Genomic DNA, 19,845 nt, shown 5'->3' on the forward strand with positions numbered 1-19,845 from the left:
TATTTTTGTTTCTCCTGCCAGAGTGAGACTTTTTTACCCTCACTCTTGGACATGATTTGAGTGTATCTCTTTGATTCTATATGTGTTTAATGGTCTATGGGGTCTTTTACTCCATAGGGCTTCATGTGTTTTTGTGATGTGTGTTACACAGCACCCTCAGTGCCGTAACACAGGGGTGTCATAGTGACCCCCCAGTATAGACTCCATACCCTGGGACTGACTACTGTCTCCAGGGCATGTAAAGTCACCATTGACTTTACTAGTCTCAAATTCTGAACAGAACCAATACAAACCATCATATTGTGGACATACTGGCCAGGGCAATTCAATTGCCCCGGGGTCTGTTAGTCGAGGGGGCACGTCTCCGTCCCCCCTGATCGAGTTTTGGCTAGTGGCAGTGGATACTACTTTTTATATTCGACCGCAAATATATCCCTATGGGATTTCCAATTGTTCGAGGCTACCAACTTTAATTATTTAATTCCTATAGCCTCGAACATACCGCCGGTTTATTTATTTAATATTAATTCTCCGGTTGGTATTTTTTGCCAGAACTCGGTTCTAAAATGGCGTTTGTGTTTGCTTCTGTGACTCCAACCCAAGTTGAGCCCTTTGTTCCACTTTTTGGCAGGCTTCTCCACAGAAGCCCTCCAAAGTGGTGCCACTCTGTCTGGGGTACTTAGGAGGGGTGGAGGGGGATTTAGGCACCCTGGACTGAGTTGCCTAGACAACTCAAGTAGCACTCCGTCCCTCACCACTTAGCATGTTTGAGTGACAGCTAGGCTGAGTGAATGGGGGTTTTCTGCATAAAAGCAGGGCTTTGGGGACTGGAACTTTAGAAGTCGCCACAGGACCTAAGAATCCGAGGAGTGAGAAGCTGAGCGACCTGCTACAACGACACCACCGGTGGAGCCCTGCTGAACCGTCTCACCACTTTTCCCAACGACAGAGGAGATCTCCAGCCCGGAGAGTCTTCTTCCTTCGACTGGTGGGGATAACCAGTCTGATTCCTTTTTCGCTTCCTGGAACAACTCGTGTCCACCTTGCCTGGGCCAAGCACCCCGACAACCGGGATACCACGTTTTACCACTACCGCAAATCAAAGGGTAGTACGTTTAACCGGAAAACTCCACAGCTGGTTTCTTCCCTGGCAGTGCAACGACCTTCATCTTTCCTCCACGTCGAGATCGTCTCTTCCTCTGGACGACGCCGTGACTTGCACCCGCTGCCAGGAACAACTGGAGGATCCTTTCCCCCTAAGGTACCGTGTCCCGCCTGGATTCCCTTGAAACCGACTGTACGGGGTAGATTTAGCCCCCGGCTTTCGAACCTGGGTTAGCCTGGGACACCCTGGCTAAACTTTTCTGAGCCTAACTAAAACCTCTCTGAACTCCCTGCAAGACTTTTTAAGCCTGTTGTCATTGTGTGATCTTGGGTACATTTGTGCCCTGCTCTCTCCAAGAGTGGGCCCGGCCTATGGACTTTGGCTCACAAGTAACTTTTGACTTTCCTGCCTTGCTTATGAGTTCCTAAGTATTAGTGTGGTGTATTTTCCTACATTCTGCCTTTTTCCCTCCTTTTTTCGTTAACTTATTGGAGTGCCATCTATAGTTAAGCGCTCACCTCTGTCTGGAAATAAGTAGTGCTAACTAAGATTTGTCTGATAAGGAATAAGGTATGTATATATAATAATAGTAACTGTTTTTAGAGTGATTTACAATCTTAGTGCTGGAGTGTTTCAATAAGTGTGGTTTTAAATAAATAATTATATACCTTGATACCAAAGCTCTGGTCAGTGTTTGCTTGTGCTATTGTATCTGAGTGCCCATTGTGTATACTTTACATACTGCCTAACTCTTCTTGAGGGAAGTTTGACTGCTCAGCCACAGCTACCAGGTACATCTGGGTGGTACAGACTGCTACCAAGTGGGTTTACTGCCAACACCTGTAGTCCTAAATCTTTTGCAGTGGTCCCCAAGGAAACTGCACAGGTTTCTGCCCAACACTGGTATACAGCGGTGGGATCTGTATTAAGTATACACTTTAGAGTGCTTTAGGATATCTTAGTGCAACTAACCACAAAGCTTTACACTGAAAAAGTAATCTTTCTAACATGTCAACTATGGAAAATTATGGTCAAGAGTCCCTTGCTACAAAAACTGCTGATTGTTTAAGAGTTCTCTGTAAGTATAAGAATCTCCTGACTAAAGGCAAGAAAATGGAATTAATAGAAAGGTTGCTAGCTAACCAAAGTCTGGATGATGGTTCACCTACCATGCCAGAAACAGTAGATGACAGTATAGAGATTGATGTTGATCAAAATGTTGATAATCTTGAGGAAGAGTCAGAAGAGGAGGGTGAGGCTGCTGTGACTGTCCCCCCTAGGCCTCTGCCTGCTCTGCCAGCTGTACTTACTGGACCTTTGCCAGGTCCCACACTTAGTCCTCAATATCTTGAGCTAGAGAAAATGAAACTTGAATTAGAATTCAAGAGACTAAACACTCAGGCTGAACAAAGACACCAGAAACTGAATCAAGAACTCAGGCTAAGGGAAATGGAGCTCAAGCATGAGCTAGAAATGAAGAAATTATCTGTAGACAATGCTTCTCTCTCTGACTCCTCTAGAAGTTCCAGTCCTAAAAGACCCTGGATGCCTAAGGAATTGATTGGTATGTATGAGCCTAAGTTGGATGTGTTGGATTGGTTGTCTCTGTTTGAATATAATCATGGGCTCCAGAACATCACAGGAAATGACTTACTCACCTGGTTGTTCTCTAGGCTTCCCCCTGTTGCAACTGATGTGGTAATGGAAATGGGGGAGGAGGATAAGAAGGATTACGAATGTGTGAAACTAGCTTTGATAGCTAGATTTGGGAAGACCCCTTCCCAGTATCTTAAGAGGTCTAGGAGCCTCACAAAGCATGATGGTACCCCTTGGGCTACCTGGGTGAGTGAAGGGTTGAAAAACTTAGAGGGATGGATTAAGGGTTACAAAGTGAACACTTATGAAGGTATGAGAAATTTGTTTATGTTGGAGTCAATTTATGATGCCTGCTCTCCTGAGCTCAGACAGCACGTGGCTGATTCAAAGGAATTATATTCCAGGAAACTAGCTAAGGCTGCTGACTTGTGGGTTGCCAACAGGGCCACTCACAAGGATTCTGGGGTAACTCAGAAAAAGGATGAGGGGAAACAGCCAAAAAAGGACTCCAAAGAGAATTCTAATACTGCAAATTCCAAAGAGGGCCCCAAACAAAACCATAAGGGTAAGCCACAAGAGAAACCAAATCAGGCTAGTGTACCTTCTGGTCCCAGACCAGAAGGAGGTCAGAACAAGCCTCCATTCCAGAGAGCCTTTGGCTCTTGTTATGTTTTTAAGGCTACTGACCATGTGAAAGGAGATCCCAGATGTAAGGGTAAAACTTCAGGGATCCAACTTGCCTCTTTAGTCTTCGCTCCAGAAGAGGAAGTCCCAATGGTAAGTGGAAACTTTCTACTGCTGGCTGATGAACCCATGAGAGTCTCAGCCAGTGTTTCTTTAGTCTCTCTGGGGTTGTGGGAACAACAGAATTTAGATGTATATAATTCTATCCCGGATAATACTAAAGAGTATTATAAGGACAGTGTCCAAGTGAATGGTCAGGAGACTCCTGCCATTAGGGACACTGTGGCCAGCATAACTGTCGTGGATGAATCATTTTTCAAGGCAGAGGATGTTGCTAAGGCACCCAAATGCCTCACCAAGTTAGCTGGAGGGCCTGTGCAGATGTGTCCCCAGTTACCAGTTCTCATCCAGTGCAATGAAATGACTGTAAAGATACCTGTCAGTGTACAATGTGAGGTGCCAGGAAGGGTTCTGTTGGGTAATGACCTGAAAGCTCTTGGAGTTGTGTCACATACCCCCATACCCCCTAGTAAAAGGTTATAGGAGCTCACTAAACCTGCAAGAGATAAAACCTTGAGAGGTTCTTCTCAGGAGATGATGAAAAAAGATATCACTCCTCCTCCACTTGAGCAAACTACTGCAGTCTCAACCAGATCAGGAGCCAAGCGGCAACCCAAGACTCCAAGGAAAAAGCCAGCAGCAAGCACTCCAGTGCTTCCAACAAGGACTTCCCCTAGGTTGTCTAAAGTTACACCAGTAACTCCCCCTCCAGTGGAGGCTGAGAGGGTGGTTGAACCCTGTGTGGTTGAACTAGACTCTGAAGAAGAGCTAGTAAGAGGCCAAGACCTTATTGGAGATTTAGATCCAGCTGATCATCCTGAACTGCAGTCTTTACTGGCAGAAGGTGGACCCAGCAGATCAGCTTTCCGTAAGGGCCAAAGAGAATGTCCAACTCTGGAAGGTCTCCACCAACAGGCAACTTCTCAGGCTGATGGGCAAGAGCCTGGGAAGTACAGGTTACACTGGGAAGATGGCATCTTCTACAGTGAACCAACTGAGTCTGAACCTGGAGACTACAAGCGCCTTGTAGTACCTCAAGAAAACAGACAACAGTTCTTACAACTAGCCCATGAGATACCTTTGGATGGTCACTTGAGTTTCAAGAAGACCAGGGAAAGGCTCTCTCTCTACTTTTATTGGCCAAAAATGGGGGCTGAAGTAGATAAGTACTGTAAGAGCTGTCATACCTGCCAGACTTCTGGTAAGGTTGGTTCCAAGAATGTGGCACCTTTAGTGCATCTCCCAGTTGTGGAAGTCCCATTTGAGAGGGTAGGGATTGACATTGTTGGTCCCCTTGATCCCCCAACCTCCTCAGGCAACAGGTCTATCCTTGTTGTAGTAGACCATGCTACTAGGTACCCTGAGGCAATTCCTATGAGGACTGTTACAGCTCCGGCTGTGGCTAAGGCCCTCCTTGATATTTTTACCAGGGTTGGGTTTCCTAAGGAAGTAATCTCTGACAGGGGGTCAAATTTTATGTCCCACTACATGAAAGCCATGTGGAAAACCTGCAGAGTTACTTACAAATTCTCAACCGCATACCACCCTCAGACAAATGGATTGGTAGAAAGGTTTAACAGAACCATGAAGAGCATGATAGGTGCTTTAGAGGAACCCCTTAAACGAAAGTGGGACCTTCTACTGCCATGCCTTCTCTTTGCTTATAGTGAAGTCCCTCAGGAGAGAGTAGGTTATTCTCCCTTTGAGCTTCTTTATGGCCATCCGGTCAGAGGTCCATTGGCCCTGATCAAGGAGGGGTTGGAGAGAGCTCCTTCCCCCAAGCCAGTCAGAGTGACTGACTATGTGATAGGTCTCCGACGGAGAATGTCACACATGATGGCAGAAGCAAGTGACAACTTGAAAGCTGGACAAGCTCTGGTCAAGCATTGGCATGATCAGAAGGCTAACATGGTTTAGTTCACTCAAGACCAGCTAGTTCTTGTTATGCTCCCAACAAGGCAGAGGGCCTTAGAAGACAAATGGATGGGACCCTTCAAGGTTGTGGGAAAACTTGGAGGGTCAACTATCTGGTGGATCTGGGCAGACCCAGGGAAGCTCCCAGAGTCTTCCACACCAACCGCCTCAAAGCCTATGTCTCTAGACCTGAAGTAGGAGCTTTGCTTCTAGCTTCATCGGAAGAGGAGGAGGAGAGTGAAGCTCTACCTGACCTCCTTAGAGGCTTACCTTTGGACGAAAAGGTTGAAGTAGTCACTCTCTCTTCAGATCTGACACCTGAGCAACAAGAGGAGTGCAAATCTATGTTAAATCAGTTTGCCTCCCTGTTCTCACTTTCACCAGGCGTGACCCCTTGGGGCCAGCATGATATTCTCACTGGTGACTGGCTGCAGTCAAAGCAGAGGGTACAGCATGTCAGAACATCTCAGAACCCACATCAAAGGTGAGGTCAAGAAGATGCTTGATCTCGGGGTAATAGAGCCCTCTACTAGTCCATGGTCTAGCCCAGTTGTGTTAGTACCAAAGGCAGGATCCAAAGAGTTGAGATTCTGTGTGGACTATAGAGCTCTTAATGCAGTCACCGAGACTGATGCCCATCCTTTGCCAAGGACAGATGAGTTGGTGGATAGGCTTGGCGCAGCCAAGTACCTCAGCACATCTGACCTTACGTCAGGCTATTGGCAAATAGCCCTGACAGACCATGCCAAGGAGCAAACTACATTTTCTACCCCAGTTGGCTTATACTAATTCAAGGTTATGCCTGTTGGACTGAAAAATACACCTGCTACATTTCAAAGGATGGTAAACCAAGCTCTAGCTGGGATGGAGGACTTTTGCATGGCATACTTGGATGACATTGCAGTCTTCAGCCACTCCTGGGAGGAACATGTGAACCACCTGGGACATGTTTTGCAGGCTCTTGAGCAGGCCCATCTGACCATAAAGGCAAGTAAATGCCGAATTGGACAGAGTAAAGTGGTCTACCTTGGGCATGAGGTAGGAGGTGGAGAAATAAGGCCTCTGCTCAGCAAGATTGAAGCTGTGCAGTATTGGACAACACCTACTACTCAAACCCAAGTGAGAGCCTTCCTAGGCCTCACTGGGTATTACAGGAATTTCATAGAGAACTATGGGACCATAGCTTCTCCACTGAATGTAATCTCCTCTCCTAAATTCCCTAAAAAGGTAAAATGGAATGAGGAGTGCAATCAGGCATTTGAAAACCTGAAGAAAGCTCTGTGCCAAGCACCAGTACTAAGAGTTTCTGACTACCACCAAACTTTCATTGTACACACTGATGCTTCCAATGTAGGTATAGGTGCAGTCCTTAGCCAACTGGATGAGAAGGGTAGGGAGCACCCCATTTGCTTCATCAGCTGTAAGCTGAAGGATCCTGAGACAAGGTGGGCAACAATCGAAAGAGAATGCTTTGCTATTGTGTGGGCACTGAAGAAGTTTAAGCCATACTTGTATGGTTCTACTTTTGTCATTCAGACTGACCAACAACCCTTGAGATGGTTGATGCAAATGAAAGGGGAAAATCCAAAACTATTGAGATGGTCAATCTGCCTTCAAGGGTTTGATTTCACCATTGAGCACAGGTCAGGGTGTCACCATCAAAATGCTAATGGACTCTCGAGGATGTATGTCATCGACTAGAGGAATAAGGTTCATCCAGGAGTGGATTAAATCCTCCTGTCCCTTAGTCTGGGGGAGGCGAGTGTTAGGGAGAATTCTCTGTTTAGGCTGAATTTCATAACCTAGTGAGTCCCCCCAGTGAGGATTTATGGGGTTTATTTTTTTCTCCTGCCAAGAGTGAGACTCTTTACCCTCACTCTTGGACATGATTTGAGTGTATCTCTTTGATTCTATATGTGTTTATTGGTCTATGGGGTCTTTTACTCCATAGGGCTTCATGTGTTTTTGTGATGTGTGTTACACAGCACCCTCAGTGCCGTAACACAGGGGTGTCATAGTGACCCCCCAGTATAGACTCCATACCCTGGGACTGACTACTGTCTCCCAGCGCATGTAAAGTCACCATTGACTTTACTAGTCTCAAATTCTGAACAGAACCAGTACAAACCATCATATTGTGGACGTACTGGCCGGGGCAATTCGATTGCCCCGGGGTCTGTTAGTCGAGGGGCATGTCTCCGTTCCCCTTGATCGAGTTTTGGCTGGTGGCAGTGGATACTACTTTTTATATTCGACCGCGAATATATCCTTATGGGATTTCCCATTGTTCGAGGCTACCAACTTTAATTATTTAATTCCTATAGCCTCGAACATACCGCCGGTTTATTTATTTAATATTAATTCTCCGGTTGGTATTTATTGCCAGAACTCGGTTCTAAAATGGCATTTGTGTTTGCTTCTGTGACTCCAACCCAAGTTGAGCCCTTTGTTCCACTTTTTGGCGGGCTTCTCCACAGAAGCCCTCCAAAGTGGTGCCACTCTGTCTGGGGTACTTAGGAGGGGTGGAGGGGGATTTAGGCACCCTGGACTGAGTGGCCTAGGCAACTCAAGTAGCACTCCGTCCCTCACCACTTAGCATGTTTGAGTGACAGCTAGGCTGAGTGAATGGGGGTTTTCTGCATAAAAGCAGGGCTTTGGGGACTGGAACTTTAGAAGTCACCACAGGACCTAAGAATCCGACGAGGGAGAAGCTGAGCCGACCTGCTACGACGACACCACCGGTGGAGCCCTGCTGAACCGTCTCACCACTTTTCCCAACGACAAAGGAGATCTTCAGCCCGGAGAGTCTTCTTCCTTCGACTGGTGGGGATAACCAGTCTGCTTCCTTTTTCGCTTCCTGGAACAACTCGTGGCCGCCTTGCCTGTGCCAAGCACCCCGGCTACCGGGATACCACGTTTTGCCACTACCGCAAATCAAAGGGTAGTACCTTTAACCAGAAAACTCTGCGGCTGGTTTCTTCCCTGGCAGTGCAACGACCTTCATCTTTCCTCCACGTCGAGATCTTCTCTTCCTCTGGACCATGCCGCGACTTGCACCCGCTGCCAGGAACAACTACCCCCGCTGGAGGATCCTTTCCACCTAAGGTACTGTGTTCCGCCTGGCTTCCCTTGCAACCGACTGTACGGGGTAGATTTAGCCCCCGGATTTCGAGCCAGAGTTAGCCTGGGACACCCTGGCTAAACTTTCCTGAGCCTAACTAAAACCTCTCTGAACTCCCTGCAAGACTTTTTAAGCCTGTTGTCATTGTGTGATCTTGGGTACATTTGTGCCCTGCTCTCTCCAATAGTGGGCCCGACCTATGGACCTTGGCTCACAAGTAACTTTTGACTTTCCTGCCTTGCTTAAGAGTTCCTAAGTATTAGTGTGGTGTATTTTCCTACATTCTGCCTTTTTCCCTCCCTTTTTCGTTAACTTATTGGAGTGCCATCTATAGTTAAGCGCTCACCTCTGTCTGGAAATAAGTGGTGTTAACTAAGACTTGTCTGATAAGGAATAAGGGATGTATATATAATAATAGTAACTGTGTTTAGAGTGATTTACAATCTTAGTGCTGGAGTGTTTCAATAAGTGTGGTTTTAAATAAATAATTATATACCTTGATACCAAAGCTCTGGTCAGTGTTTGCTTGTGCTATTGTATCTGAGTGCCTATTGTGTATACTTTACATACTGCCTAACTCTTCTTGAGTGAAGTCTGACTGCTCAGCCACAGCTACCAGGTAAATCTGGGTGGTACAGACTGCTACCAAGTGGGTTTACTGCCAACACCTGTAGTCCTAAATCTTTTGCAGTGGTCCCCAAGGGAACTGCACAGGTTTCTGCCTAACAATGTCCTTGGGCTTTCTATCCACGCCATCCTGTGAGGTCATAAACAGGATTATTTTTAACTCTCTTTCACATGTTGGACCTTTTGAAGAAGGTCCATTTTGAGCTTCACCTCTTTACTGGAATTCTATGTTTCCTTACATTCCCTCAGAAACTGAATGTTTTGAGAGCCCTAGTGTTCTGTGGGCTGCACTACTGCAACAGCCTGTTCGTCAACGTCTCCTTATGTTTCGTACATCCCTTTACCTAATCCAGAATAGGGCTGCAAGACATATTCTTGGACTGAAGGCTAGGGATCCTATCTCGGAAGCTCTACAATTTCTCCCGAGGCTTCTTTTGGCTATAAGGATGACATTGAAGAACCTCTGAATCATCTAAAAGGCTTTCTGGGGGCTGGGACCACACTATTTCCAATTTTCTGTCTGTAAATACTCCCATGTTAGAGCCACATGTTTGTTTAACTCCAATTGTCTGCTTGTGCAACACTTCTCCAAATATAGAGGGGGTAAATCACTCTGTTTAGCTTGTGCCTTTCTTTGGAACAGTGTGTCTGCCCTTTTTAGACTTTGAGCTGGACTTCCTTAAGTTCAGAGAACTTTTGAAAACTCTGCTTTTGTATTCTTCTTTCCCTCTCTCGATTCTCTGCTAACTGATTCCACTGCCACTGAGAGTGTTGGACTGGTGCCTCATTAGCTTCACAGGTTCAAGGCACTATACCTAGTTGACACCAGTAGCTCCCCCCTTTAGCACTGCGCTTGCGGGCCCACTGCCTGACAGCTGTATGCTCCACCTTCTGCCCCAGCACTTAGGCAGTGGCCTGCCACAATGGCACCCATTGGCTCTTCCTTCCCGGGCTCCCATCTGCACTTGACCATCCGTACTCCCCGTTTTATTAATACACTTCCCTTACTGCACAATGCATTTGTGCATTTTTACTAGAACTAAGTAAATGTTTTTTTTATATAAGTAAAGAAAATGCAGATGGAAACTGTGTGTAGAACACTGTTAAGTGACAGTTGGTGTTTAGGAGTTTAATGTGTTGATAGGGGAGGGGTGTTTTTTGATTGTTCCTTTTTAGCAGGAGGTGCCAGGATGTAAGGTGTGGGAGGGAAATGAAGGAAGGGGCACCAACCACAGATACTGGGAAACATGTGTGCAGGTGAACATGTTGGGTGTGCCTTAAATCTTAGGTAAGGGACAGTGTTTCTCATGCTCCTTGATTGCAGTCTTGAAAGCACTGCGACATTGCTCCCGCCTGCAGAGTGGTGTCTTGCACTATATACAGAGTACCAAAGATATGGATCAACAGCCTCTTTTATGGCCTGCAAGGTAGCTGGTGGTATCTTATGCCCCACATGAGTAGCCCTGTGTGCTGACAGTATCGGTTGAGGAAAGTGAGGTAGAGGAAGACAGCCAACTACTTTCTGAGAAAGTAACAGCCTTTCTCAGAGCATCCTAGTGTTTGTATTCGGGGTGGCGGCGCATGGAGGTGGTCCGGTAGGAGTATTGCCCAAGTTATCTGCGACCGAGTACAAGGTTGCAGTCAGTGCATTTCACCTCGGCAGCCTGCGCTTTTGGTTCACACCCCCTATGGTGGTAAAGTGCCACCATAGCCATGATTCCCTCTGGGTGCTGGAGGTAGGCATTTCCTCTATCTCATCTTCCTGGTCTTCTTGATTTTTCTCTGCATCATTATGATTTTTCCATTGTCTAGTCCTTCTAGTTGGTGGTGGCTCCAGGGGAGGAAGGATGGCCATGGCAGATGACATTTTTGAAGTTGAAATGTAGTTGTGGTAATACTTCCTTCAAAGCATGTGCTCTCTCCTGGATTGCAGATGGAAAATCAGTAAAAATGATTTAGAGCTGTGCAAAGGTAAACTTTCAGCTTGAAACATCCTAGATCGGCTGAAAATACAGTTTGGAACTGTTCACAAAGCACTGACTCGCTCGCAAAGCGCAGGCACATTCGCAAACATGTCAGGCCGTGTAGCCCGTGGTCACATGACACTGTCTGGAAAGTCTGCAATGACGTCAGATGTTTGTGAATGTCGACGAACCAAAAACCAGTGTAAAAAGTTGCAGAAAGTTGATAGAGGAGTTAGAAATGATGCTACGAGGTGGGGAATGGCATAGTTTGTAGTTGAAACTTCCTAGATTGGCTGAATATGTTGCTATGCTGGGGGTGAGTATGATATTAGGAAGTTGTAGCAAATTAGGGTGCACTGGTAAAAACCCATTAAATTCAGTGAACAACACTTTGTTAAAGGGACGTTATGGTTAAGTTGCACTAATAAAAACCTATGAAATTCAGTTAAAAGACTTTGTTATAAAGGGACGTTATGGTTACAAGTAAAACCAAAAAACCCTTCAAAATAGCCAGTTATGGTAAGCTAAGCAACCATAACTCGTGACACCACTGTGCACTGCTAAGATTAACAACCAGGACATGAAAGATGACATCACAAATGTCTTTGATAACATCACTGATGACATCACATATCAATTAATTCTGATAAAAAGTCACTAGAAGGCGTTATGTGTACAATGTTGGTAGCAAGATCTCAAAGATAATCACGGGACATCTCATGAACTACTTAATGTTTTAAACATGTACTCATTTATACAAACTGTTATATGTGAGTGATTTTTTTATAAAACAACCTAATAAAACATAGAGAGTAAATGGGTGCACAAGGCCAACAATAAATATATATCTGCTGCTTGTCAGTATATTTCAAACGTTCATCCGATCATTTTCCCAATTGGTCATATACATAGTTTATTCAAGTTCAGATGGTAGTAATTGATTACAGCCGGCACGTATTTTGACCCAATGTAATTTTCAAGGAAATAGAAATAGGATTGTGTTTCCATATGGGTGCGAGTGAGTTCTTGAATATGGATGAAATATAGTGTTGCAATGAAGTAAAGTCCTCGTTGGTCACTGGTGAGCATTATCCTTACATTTGATCAGCCTCAATTCATGATATAGTGCTTCTTATATATTCCTCGTTAGGAGTCAACACTGGAAGGGTGAAGATTCCCCGGCATCTTGCGTGATATATACTGACAAGCAGTGGATATATATTTTTTGCTGGCCAAGCGCGACTCGCCAGAATAATCAAATAATCGTCATGCAAGTTTGAAGACCTGGGGTGGAGCCTCAGTGTGCTGGTGACGCAGCAGGCTAGACTTTATCATTGTGGGCCTGAGCGCACCCACAAGCGGTTATACTCTTACTTGGCCTCAAGCCAGTAAATGGGTGCAGCATGCACCACAGAGCTACAGTATTTGTAATCTGGTAATATTAGTAAAATAATTAATGCAAGGCTATCACAATTTGATCTAATGATAAACTTAAAATGAATAGCTAACAATACATGATTTTCTACACACTTGTGTTAGTACAAACAAGACATATAAAGAGGAACAATGCATTGAAATCTGAGGCACACACAGTGAAACTCAGGCTTTCGCAAAGCCCACAGTACTGAGACCGCCTTATTGGACCTCAAGGAAAACATGCTGGATGTTATAGACAAAGGAAGTACAGCTCTCTTGTTGTTGGTTGATCTTTCAGCAGCCTTCAACTTGGTCGATCACTCTAGGTTGATCACCAGGCTCGTCCAGTCAGCTGGTTTTTCCAACTCTGCAGCAAAGTGGCTGCAATTCTTTCTATCTGACCACACTGAAATATTTTTCTCTGATTCCCACAGGGCAGATTACCTTATAGTGCCCTGTGGAGTTCCTCATGGCTTTTGTTTATCGCCCATTCTATTTAAAATCTTCACTATGTCACTCTTTTAACTGCTCGATGCCAAAAATGTGCTGTATACCAACTACGCTGATGACACTCAGTGTCTCATCCTGCTTTCTGGTGACTGTAATGGGGACACTGAGGCCATCAACTCTGTATATTCCATTATACAGTCTTGGATGTTGGAGAATGATGTGGCGCTTAATGGTTCAAAAACAGAGCTGATGATCGTTGGCACAGCGGTGCGATTGAAGAAACATTCTCCAGACTACCAGGCATTTCAGATAGCTGGTGCAGTATTCCCACTCCTCCTAAGGTTAAGACTCTGGGTGTAGTTATTGACCAGGAACTGAGCATGAGGGAGCATGTGAGCAGTCTAGTGGCATATACATCCTATTACCTCAAATGTCTGGCATAGTTAAGGCCGGTCCTGTCATGGGAGAACTTCGCTACCGTTGCTAGGGCAGTGATTGGTGTCAAGATGGACTATGGTTCTAGCTTGTTGCAGCGCACCAACAAAGGTGAAATTAGGCACCTACAAATTGTCCAAAACAATGCATTGAGAGTAGTGGAGAGTCTGAGTAGAAAGGAACATGTCTCGGAAGCCGGGTGTGCGCTGCTCTGGCTCCCTGTGACTAGCACAATGTCCTTTTGCGTACTGGGCATCACACACAAGAGCCTATTTGGGACTAGCCCAGGATATTTATCTGACCGGCTCACCTGGCTGCGGGGTTGCAGATCATTGAGGTCTAAGGATACTAGTCTCCTTCAGATTCCCAAGGATAAGCTCAAGGTGGTGTCCCAAGTGTCTTTAAGCTGTGCTGAGCTGAATTGATCTTTCACATGACCGAAGGCTATGTCGGTCTCTCCCCAAGTTTAAACAAATGCTGTAGACATTTTTATTTGCAGGAATGTACTTTTTCTTCTTAAATCCTGAGATTGATAGGTGGCTTTTTTATGTGTGTTTGTCATGTGTGCACTGCTATTACTATGGGCTTGTCTTTTAAGCACAATATAAATAATGTAAATAAACATCTAGATATAAAGCACCTTTTCAATTTTAAAATGTGTACTTTTAGTAAAAAAAAAAAACAAATGGCCTGTACGTGTCAGTGAACAAAAACAAGTGGGCCAGATATATGATGTCATCAATGACATTTGTGATGTAATCTTTCATATCCTAGGTGACAGTCTTAACAGTGCGTGGAGGTGGCGAGAGTTATAGTTCTTTAGCGTACCATAACTGGCGAATTTCAAGGTTTTTCAATTTTACTTGTAACAATAACGTCCCTTAAAAAATGTTTTTTCACTGAATTTCATGTGTTTTTGTTAGTGCAACTTACCCATAATTTCCTTTAACATTGTTTTTTCAGTGCATTTCATGGGTTTTTAATAGTGCACCCTTAATCTGCTACAAGTTCCTTATGTTATACTCCCCCCCAATGTGGCAGATATGGAGTCTGCGGACAGTGCAGTAGCCCAGAATCATAGGGGAGACCAACAAAAGTTGTACCCATCAACCAACAAACAGATGAACATAAAATAGAAACACATGTTTATGACACGCAAATATACCTGTTAATTATATTTGTATTTAACACTGTTAGGGAGAATTCTCCAGAATGGCTAATTCCCCTTGCCTACTGAGCCCCTCAGCAGCGTTGCTGGATTTCTAGGATTTATTTTCTCTCCTGGTAAGAGTGTGAGCCTTTTTTCCCCACTCTTACATGTGTTTTGCTGTGTGTGTTTAACATTTTGTGTTCATAGACTGTGGAGCCTCACCTACTCCACAGGCATCACATAATCTTTTTACTGTGTGTTACACAGCACCTTCAGGGCAATGACACAGGTTGTCTTTTAGACTTCCCAACTCAGACACCATTTTCTGGGACTGACTACTGTCTCCCAGAACATATATAAAGTTACCATTAACTTTATTAGCCTCTGTAAAAATCACAGACCCAGTACAAACAATCTTACATGGAGTACTGGAAAGAGTTAATACTAATCCCTTTTTGTTTGTTTCTCTTGGAGCATTGTTTTTCTCCCTTTTCATCAAGACTTGGCTGGTGGCAGTGGTAACTCCCCTATTTTTCCTACCGCGGTTATATTAAAAAACCTTGGTATTGTATTAGGCTATCTTGGTAGCCTCGAACTTAAACCCTCTAGACGACATATGTTTTATTACAGTGCCGGCTGGGTTTATTCACCATTTCTTTTTGAAAATGTCTTTCTCGTGTTTTACTCTGCGTGCCAAACCAGGTTTGGTTCCTTTGTTCACTGTCTTTTTGCAGGCTTCTATGCAGAAGCCCTCCTTCGGTGCCTGTATGTCTGGGGGGACAGGATGTGATGGAGGGGTTTAGGACTCCCTGCACAGGGTCTCCTTGGAGACCCATGTCGCACTCTGAAATTATTGGCTGCGGTGAGTCATGGCGGGACAGCCACCCTGCTGTGTGATTGACAACCAGGCTGTGTGAATGGGGGAAAACTGCATAAAAAGCAGATCTCTGGGTCTGGAAAGGCAGAGTTGCCAAAGAACGAAAGAACCAACAAAGAGCTGACGGAAGAGGACCCCTACCACGACTGAACCGCCTGGTGAAGCCCTGCTGCAGGTCCAAATCTTCGAACTCCAACAACAGAGAAGATCCTCCAGGAATCTTTTTCCCCTGAGCTGGTGGGACCAACCAGTTTGCCCAAACTGCAAGCCAGGACTCCCTCCTCTGGTTGAATTCGCTGTGCAGAGCTACAGTGGGCCGGATAGCCAGGAAGGTCGGACCCTGCTTGGGTTTTAAGGAGCACACCTTTTATTTGTTGCTTTGCTCTGCTGCTGGTTTCTTCCCTGGTAGTGCAGGACCCTCCAGTCTTCCTACTTCATGTCAGTCCGTGATCCTGCAGGAACTACCAGGAACGTCCATCTGAGCTACAGCTTCTTCTCATTGAAAGGTACTGTTCAAATCCGGTTGTCCGTTTCGTTCAGCCGCGGTGAAAGTGTGTGAAATCTTTCTCCAATCCGAGGGCTTGTCCTTCTCTTCTCTTTTACCTAACCTTTCTGCCGACCAACTTCATCCGTAACTCTTGGCAAAGACTTAACCGCAAACTACCCTGAACTGTGTGATCTTGAGCAAAAGACTTTTGTCTTATTGACTTTGGCCCTAGGCATTTTTGATTTGATTCTATCACTGTACTTCCTAGATTGCTAGATTGCCCTGCTTACTTACCTGTTGGTGCTGTTCAATTTCTGCCTAGCTTTGTCTTTCCCCCCTTTTAAATTTCTGGAGTGACATTTTGCTCCCACTTCATTTTGTGACCTTAACTTGTCTGGAACCTATTGGGAGTGGTGTGCTTTTTAAACTGCTTTACTTTAGTGAAATGCTATATACCTGATGTGTAAATAAATGTATATTCCTTTACTCAGAAACCTTGAGTCAGTGTTTGTTTGAATCATAGTAATTGCTGTCCTTTGTGTAACTATTGATACTGCTCACTTGCTCTTGAGATAAGTCTGGCTGCTCAGCCATCGCTACCACTTTTACTGCGTAGTACAGGCTTATACCAAAGGTGAATTTGTACTGTTACTTGTAGTCTTAATTGTGTGTGGGGTTCCCAAAGGGTACTGCATATAATTCTGCCTAACAAACACATAATACAATGGAATGCACCAATCACAAACCATAACTGTACACTTCATATAATCTCCTCACTAGAACTCTCCATACAGATTGAGAAACACCAGGCGCGTATTGACAACACATTCTCAATAAATAGTAAGTGTACTGTATTTATTTCTCCATTATTAGCTTTAATGCTATAAACATGTGGATAAGACAGAATCACTTTTTATTTTCTCACAGAAATGGCAAGCACAATTGAGTGGTTAGAGGAGGACTTCTCAAAAGAAGAAATTAGTGACGATAACATCTCTAATGGTATACAATACATATGTTTATGTAAACAAATAATGTAATTTGCACACATTTTACTAAAATAATAATTTCTGTTTTTCTTACAGTACTTGACGAAACCACGCCCCAGTTTAAATTATCCACAATGCCCGGAATCATAAAGAGCAGCCCTATCCCTAAGTGTAAATCATCAAATTATGAACTTGTCTAAAAATGTTTATAAACTAAGCAATTATTTCTTCGAATTTTTAAAGTATGTGAAAAATCATGTCATAACATTTTTTCCTTATCACTTTGCTTTTTGATCCTGTCCCCCTTTTCCCCAGAAATCATCCCCATCAAATTCTGAACATTTTCATGTGAGATGCTTTGATGAAACCTCACTCCCTTCCTCACCTCATGATTATTGTACAAAAGTTCCTAATTCTCCCATTTATGTTTCCCATTCCGATACAACATCCATTTCTTGAATACATATATTTTTTGTACTATGAATGTTTTGTATATTGTTGTCTGATATATATATATACATATATATTTTAAAAGCCTCATTATGAGTCTGCGGACACGACGACTGTCCCGGTGTCTGCACTCAAAATTGAGGTGCCCCCGGACAGGCGCCATGTCCGGACATGTCTGGTATCACAAGATGCACTTTTAATTAGTCTGCAGACACCGTGCATGTTCTACGGGCCTGCAGCACCTGTGCCCTGCAATTCCCGCCCAATAGCTGTCCACGGACGCCACCTGCGCCGTGGCCATAATAATATTACTGCACCCAAGTGGCATGTCAGTGTCTGTGAATGCAAACAGTTTATAGTGCATTCCACGCCAATCTAGGGTGTTTCAAGCTGAAACATTACCCTTGCACAGCTCCCAGACCCATTCCTGACTGATCTGGCAACTTTTAAAAATGTTTTAAGGCCTGGTTGCAACTTGGTTGTCTGTGGACAGCATGACTGTCTGTGGACAATTCCTTAATAGGGACCTACCCATTACTTGTCCTCATTCTCAATCTGACTATTCAGGAGAGAGCAGCTGTTTGCAGTTCCTGAGGTCCTGTTTTGATGCTTTGGAGATCTGCATTGTGAGACCATCATGGCATCTGCTATGGCCACTTCTGCTCCACAAATACCCCCCGCCCCCCAACACCAACACCCTCACGACCTGGAGGGCCTGTGCAGGGGAACAGGCACAGAGATACAGAAGAGGATCAAAAGGAAGAAAAGGATGAGGTGGAGGAGGTCCCTATCTCAAGTACTCGGAGTGAGTCCTGTGTTTGGCAATTTCCTACTACCGTTGAAAATGTCCCAAAGGCTTGTGCAAGCAAGGTTCAATGAACTGAGTGCAAAGTTGTACTAACTCATGGGAAACCTGGCTTCTTTTCTTACGAGACAACTCCTAAGAGGTGCCACATCAAATCTAACCACTTGACTGCTCTGAGAAACGCGATAACTTTCTCAGGTAAGAGTAGGTTGACATCCTTCACCCCAATATCTTAAACTGCTCCTGTTACCACAAAGGATACTCCATTCGGGCAGAGGATCCCTGCAACGGCTTCACAGGCCATACAGAACGCTGTTGACCCTTAACTTTTAAGGTCACAGTGCTATGTTTGAACTGTGAAGCACCCAATCTGTAGGTTGGAGCAGTTTCAAAGTTCTTTCGATGCTGTGGTCACGGCACACGAGAAACACTGCTCCCACCTTAAATGTAAGGGCCACCCAACATCTTCCTCTGTCCTCCTTACCCTCTGACTCTGTGGTTGGTACCCCTTTCCTCTCCACCCCTACCTTGTCTTGCCTCTCCAGGAACACTTTTTAAAAATCCACAAAAAATACAAAATACAAACATCTCAAAAAAAGGTTCCTTTAGGAGCCACCTTTCACAGTTACAAAAATAGAAGTGAGAAAAAAAGTCACAAGCCCCTGGCCGCCTGCATAGACAGCACAGTAGTCCGCGGACATCTAAAACATTCTAGGCGTGGGGTGCGACAACTGAAATCATTTTAATAGTTTTGTGTTAAAAAATGTTGGCTCTTAAAATGACCTTAGGGCCTCATTAGGACTCAGGCGGTAAGGGTTTTACGGCGGCGTAAACAGCGCCGACCCTTACCGCCTGAGTACGAGGTCCCTTAGCGCCATGGAGGTTTTAACACCTGCTTTTAGCAGGTGTTAAAATCCATGGCGCTAAGGGACCATGGAGTTAATTACGCCACCGTAATTTACGGTGGCGTAATTAACGCCTTCCCCACTCCCATTATGCCCTATGGGGCAAAATGGGAATGGGGAAGGGTAAATGGGAAAATGGGGATTTACCGCCCCGCCAAGGTTGGAATGGGGCGGTAAATCCGCCAACCACCATGGCGTAAACGTAGTTTACGCCATGGTGGTAAAGTCACGGCCCAGGCGGTAACTTACCGCCTGGGTCGTAATGAGGCCCTTTGGCTTTTATAGATTCTTTTTTTTTCATTTTATAAACTGAGCTAAGAAACATTTTTCTGAATTTAATTATTTCTTCTCACTTTCACAAAAACTGCCTCAAAGCAATTTGAATGTTTTCCACAAAAATCAGAGTCAATATCTAATTTAATGTTCTCATTGCGAAACAATGTTATGCCCACATCTTGCAGAAAAGCACCCAGAGCTTTATTAATGTTGCACCTACTCAAACCCATCTACATCTGTCTCTGGGCAATGCGTGAACAAATATTTTTGAATTAGGGAACATTTCCTTCAACTTTCCTAATGTCTCCATCATTGCAATCTGCAAGGACATTCCAGTAATATACCCCAAACCCTTCCCTCCACAATGAACAATAATAATGTTGAGATGTTTTAATTCAACCATAGTTGCACAACATGGGAGCCAGTCCACCCACATCATGAACCGTACTCCGTACCACAATACTTCCAATTTGGAGAATCCAAGATTTTCAGGCAATCCACAGTACTCAGCATAAACCTTCAACCAATGTACCC

This window comes from Ambystoma mexicanum, chromosome 5p (assembly GCF_040938575.1).
Source record: "Ambystoma mexicanum isolate Mex_15411 chromosome 5p, UKY_AmexF1_1, whole genome shotgun sequence".
NCBI classification, from domain to species: Eukaryota; Metazoa; Chordata; class Amphibia; order Caudata; family Ambystomatidae; genus Ambystoma; species Ambystoma mexicanum.